This window comes from Ailuropoda melanoleuca, chromosome 10, assembly GCF_002007445.2.
Source record: "Ailuropoda melanoleuca isolate Jingjing chromosome 10, ASM200744v2, whole genome shotgun sequence".
In the NCBI taxonomy this organism is placed as follows: domain Eukaryota; kingdom Metazoa; phylum Chordata; class Mammalia; order Carnivora; family Ursidae; genus Ailuropoda; species Ailuropoda melanoleuca.
The window spans coordinates 50,882,543-50,888,728 of record NC_048227.1 but is presented as its reverse complement, the minus strand read 5'-3'; the positions used below and the strand labels follow the sequence as shown (position 1 = coordinate 50,888,728).

General features: G+C 35.6%; 1 pseudogene; it reads right to left on the bottom strand.

Annotated features, from left to right (window-relative positions):
* Positions 1–2,650: 2,650 nt before the first annotated feature.
* Positions 2,651–2,733, bottom strand: LOC117804274 (annotated as a pseudogene).
* Between the last annotated feature and the right edge of the window lie 3,453 nt (positions 2,734–6,186).

Here is a 6,186-nt window from a genome sequence, read left to right as displayed (position 1 = left end):
TCTTGTCTATGTTATTGATATTATTAAAAAGGCCAGGTGAACAGTGTGCTTGTGTCCATCCTTCCTGTGCACTTGTGACTCTTAGTAGCATGGAACATAAGTGTAACCTTTCAAATGCAATGAGTTTAATATGCTAGCTTTAGTAAGATCTAAAATATTTGTCTTCATTGGGAGTAAGGAATGGGATAGTCTAAGTTACCTGAGCTCCATGGTTGTGGATGTTATTTCAGCACATTATAAACTAGTCATTGATAAAAAGGCCATCCATGACTATTAACAGAAAACTCACTAAGGAAGCTGGCCTTGCCATCCATACTTCGCTCACTACAACAGTGCTCTTGAGGTTCCTAGGAGGGGAACACCTTACAATGGGGTCTGAAATTTGGCCATTTTTTATCTACAAAATTTCATATGGTCCAATCTAATGCCTTTGATAATCAGCTCCACCTGTTAGCGTAACAGTTACCATGTACTGAACATATGCGATATGTAAGATTACATGTAACAAACCCTTGAGGTACGTATTACCTCAATTTACTTAGCCTCAGAAAGGTTAAGTGATCACTTGATGCTGCACAGCTACGTAAGAGCTGAGCTAAAATCCAGGTCTGCCTGTTTCTGTCCTTTGAAAGCACCACCTTGGTAACCTGTGTAACTATCATACTGCAGAGTGTCAATAATTTGGGGGGTTTTGCTCTCTTCTATAGCCCAATAAGGAAATAACTAATGTCTGTAAGAAATTAGTTGATGATTTAAGCATATTTTGCATTTAGCTTTGTTCTCACGCTTATGAATTGTAGAAATCAGCATCTGCATTTTAATAATAGTATTCTTCAGGATGTTAAGCATACACTCAGATACATTCTCTTTAGGTACAGTATATGTTTGTCCACGGGTACAAAAGTAATACCCCTTAAATTTGTAGATGTTCATTGTATCTATCGCTTCCTCTTTGGGCTTATATAAAACATGCATTTTGCATAGAAAGAAAAGAAAGAAATGCTTTTAAAGCCTGTATTCTCAACAAAGGTAAACACTGTTATTTTGTTTGTGGATGAAATCTATAAACCCACCTCCTTCATCTAAATCAAAGAATCACTTGCTCCATGGATATCTTAAACTGATTTTTAATCTACCCTTTACAGAAAAGAGTCACAGAAACCAGCTTTTTTAACAATCTAATGTCCATTTTTATATCTCAGTTGTCAAGACACATGACTTTTAACCCAATGTATTTGGTTCTAGATTTTTTTAAAGACCATTTGAAACAAGGTAATATATAAACACATATCTGGATTGAAGGTCATGTAAACAACATGAGACTGATGTAGGTCACATCTGAGATATTTTAGTTCGTAACAGCTCGACAGAGCTACATCAACAGCCTCGGTGCTCCTTTATAATGTCAGCAGAAGCTGGGTCATGGCTACAGTTCCAGCGGCCTTCCTTCTCACTTCCCTAAGGTGCAATAGTCAGGGTTCGGTAACCCTGACGCCTGAAGACCCAACACCATGGGTCATAAACATGTTGTCATTTGGTAATTGAAAAACGGATGAAGAGTTTACCTCCATTGTCTTTTTTAATACAGAAAATATGATGAATTTAAAGATTTAAATGATTTTAAACCAAAAGACATTTTTCTAATAGCATTTCCAATAGGCCTCAAATAATTCCAATATATAAATTGGTCAGTGATTTGTTTCAATTTATATTTATTAAGAATTGTAAAGAACTTTAGCATTTAATCAAAGTACAAAATAAACATGGTAGCTATTCATTGCCGTGCCTTCACACAGTTTTTCTATACATTAAGTGTATATACACACACACACACACACACACACGCATGTACAGATGCAAATCTGCTGAAGTGGTTTAATAGAGATTCTGTTTTGTATTTTTGCCCATGATATGTGTACATGTTTATTTTCAAGATAAGTTGATGATCAGCTTCCCATATCTAATTAATACTTGGGTATTTGTCATTACTTACAATCATAACTATATGCTTATTCAATTTTAGATAAATCATTTAAGTTTTGACCAATTAATATAAATCAATGAATAATGCTTATATATTTATTTACTACTGGCTTGTAGATTGTATTCTTTTTTATTTATTTATCTTTATTCTTCACTATTTTTTTTTATTTTAATGTTTTTTTATTATATTATGTTAGTCACCATACAGTACATCCCCGGATTCCGATGCAAAGTTCGATGATTCATTAGTTGCGTTATAACACCCAGTGCACCATGCAATACGTGCCCTCCTTACTACCCATCACCAGTCTATCCCATTCCCCCACTCCCCTCCCCTCTGAAGCCCTCAGTTTGTTTACAGTTTGCTGAGAAACAAACTGTAGATTGTATTCTTAAGGATTTCTTATACAAAGGATTTCATATTTCTTTAATACAGTTTCTCCTAAGCAAGCATATAGAGTTCAGAATTAGTAAAATGTGTCCTAAATCTGGCTAATAGTCGAACATCACTATCACACCAGATTCTCAAAAATCTAGGTACTTGTATTATACCTGAAGTCCTAGAAATTACTGCTTTTCATGGGTTATCTTATCACAGGGGTCATAGAATCTTGGACTTGAAAGATACTTTAGAGATTATCAGATGCTACAGATGAGAAAAATAATACCCAGAAAGATCGTTATTTTTACACATTCAGAGAAACCTCTCTAGTAACATACTATAGAAATGATCCCTTAAAGTATAGTTTTAAGATAGAGTTATTTCTAACAGTCTAGTGTGTGTCTAGAGATCCACCCCTTACAGGCAGCTAGAAACCAGCCCTGAGTTCTTTCCACGAAACTTTCTTCCCTTTTGGTACAGTGAGAAACAACTAATAAGAAAATTAAAGTTAACACTTAATGACTATAAAAAATTCCTGAGAGTTCATTAAGTAAATCAAGATTGTGTAAGTATGTTTTAAAAAGTTGTAGAATTAGGGAGAAAAAACTGCTGATTCTTCATCATTTGCTTGGACTTCTTGTCAGGATGGCGGAGATTAATTTTCCATTTATTTCACAGAGTTCTAGGGAACAAGCCCAAAGCAAAACGCCCTCTTCCTTGCCTAAGGCTAGGAACAGCCCTACAGCTATGACTTCTTTTTGACTTCACCCCGGAAGGATAGTATTAAATTATGTCATTTGTCCTTTCACCAATTAGCTCAGATATGGCAATGTCCATCCAAAAGACAATGCTAAATTAGTATCTTGATTTTTGGTGTTTGTATATTCATTATTTAACACATATTTACATAACAGTTTACCTCCAGGACACTATGCTGGGCTCCATTACCCAATCTCAAATTGAAAATCCAGTGTCTCCTGTTTCCTGTAGATCAATTCTACCCACTCCGGTGACCCAGAAAACAACCTCCAGTGACTTCTCAATTCTAAAATACAATTCATGTGTAAAATGCACCATTAATTTAGTAATTGCCTTTGGGAAATAATAATACACCATTAAACATTCACATTAATAGTTAGGTATACCCTAATTTCAAAAAAACTAACATGTGGGTAAAGTGCACATCACTAATTGAGAAAAAATATATATTGACAATTCATCGTTACATCTTCTTCTAAGATTAAATGTACTCATCTCTATCATTCAATGAAACAATTCTCCACCCACTGATTTCTTCCCTACTAACAGACACCTAAATCCAAATACATAAAATAATCATATAAAAGGATCTAAATTAATTAAACACCTCACAAAATATTTCACTTTTTTTCAGGCAGAGGATTGAGAAAAAAATGTAAATAATTTTGAAATAAATTGTGNAAATACATAAAATAATCATATAAAAGGATCTAAATTAATTAAACACCTCACAAAATATTTCACTTTTTTTCAAGCAGAGGATTGAGAAAAAAAATGTAAATAATTTTGAAATAAATTGTGTTTCTACAGCAACAGAGCCACAAGTACTTGCTACCTTAACAACTGAAAAACTTAACATGGCATCCTGAAAATAAAACTTTGAGTTTCTTGAGAATAAAAAGTTATCTTGGGCTCCATTACTCCTTACTGGGAATGTAATTCTGGGAGAATGCTTCAAAGGTATACTCTTATATCAGAAACATATTCAAAAGTATAAAGTATAAAGTCATGCCCTAATAAAAAGCAAAAAACATTTCTAAAATGCATGATTTTTACTGAGAATACAGTTGTTTCTCTAACAAATATAATATGTGTTGTTGTTCTTAATACAATAATACACTTGCCATTTCTCTGAAAAAATATTCAAGGCAATTATCTCTTCCCCTAAAAGATTTAAGTAATAGTAACAGTTCTCTAGGAATGCCTGGGTGGCTCAGTTGGCTAGGCATCTGCCTTCAGCTCCAGTCATGATCCCAGGATCCTGGGACCGAGTCCCATCCTGGGCTCTTTGCTCGTGGGGAGCTTGCTTCTCCCTCTGCCTGCCACTTCCCCAGCTTGTGCTCTCCCTCTCTCTCTCTGACACTAAATGAGTACAATCTTTAAAAAATAATAATAATAATAACAACAGCTCTCTAAAATATCATATGTAGATTTGTTCCCGTTAAGTAACAAAAATTCAACCGAGTAAGTTTTAGTGATCTAATTGACTTCATTAAAGGATTCATGAATCAGATAGTATCCCATCTAGCAAACAGAAGGGCTCTTGAGGAGTTGTACAAAATGAAAGGTCATTCTAGAGGGAGTATGGGACAAGAAAGTTACTAACAAAAAAAAAGGATTATTCCAGGTAAGACCGCTTTCCCTTAGGGGTAAAGGCAAGGGGTCTTACCATGAAGATGACCTCATCTTCCTTTGGGGGATGGAGAGGGCCCTTCCAGCAGACTCATTGGCACTGACCAAGAAAGTCCTTCCTGACTGACTAGTTAAGACAACGTTTCTGGGGAAGGTAATAAGGTGAGGTAATAAGCCACGGTTAGGGAACGTAGTCTAACTCTTTTGGACCTATGGTTTTCTACTATAACATTTTCAAACAACTGACAAACTTATTTCCAGGAATAAGAAATAAGGAATTAGGTCCCTCTCCTCAGTTTTCAATACTGTACAAAAGCTCCGGAAGGAATTCCTAGTGTGCAAGAGAGTTGGTCTCAGTCTCAGCCTTATCAATCAGCAGATGTAAAAGACCTTGGTAAAACTAGTAACCAAACTACTTCATTGTATGAATTAGAAATTGGAGCCCAAAGAGGGGTAGACAAAGCAAACAGCTTTTTCTTGTTAAAACAAGGGCAAAATTTTGAAGCTCCTGCCTCAGGCCTTCCCTGTTTCCAGCGTATCATTCTCTGGGTGGCACTCAGAGAGTAGGAGGCGGTAAATTTCATGCAAAGAAGTTTGGCTCACAAATGCAGTAAAATACTAATAAATGCAGCAGTGAGAGGCCCTGAAGTTTTTTGAGGAGAGCAGTATCACAATCAGATCTTTGCTGGTGGAAATAACTAGCACTGGAGTAGAGGATGGGATGAATGGGAAAAGCCTAAAACTAGAAAAACAGGCAGGAAATTATCACAATGGTCCAATGGGAGGGGAAAAAATGCTGCCAACCAGACAATGGCAATAGTTGTATATGCTTAACTAACATTTGTTGAGTACACAAAATGTGCCCGACATTGAGCATAATCTTATATAATCCTCACGCCAATCCTCAAAGCTACATACTGCTATGGTCCTTATTGTCCCCATTTTATAGATGAGGAACTCAGAGCTTGAAGCAGCCAGCCTCAGGTTACATAGTTAGCAAGGGGCACTCAGAATTCAAACCCAGATCTGATGTTCTTATCCATTCACTATGCCATTGCTTCTCAAAATTTGCAACGCACTTGGGGATACTGTTAAAATGCAGATTCTTTTTCTCCCCAAGTTTTAACAGAGGATTTTTTCCAGCTATATTAAAATGTAATTGACAAATAGGAATACTACTTGTAAGGCATACAACTTGACGTTCTGATATATGTATCGATTGCGAAAGGATTGCCACAATCAAGTTAATTAACATACCCATCACCTTTTTATTTATTTATGAAAACACTTAAGATCTACCCACTTAGCAAACTTCAAGTATACAATACAGTATTGTTTTTTGTTTGTTTGTTTTGTTTGTTTTTTTTAAAGATTTTATTATTTATTCGACAGAGATAGAGACAGCCAGCAAGAGAGGGAACACAAGCAGG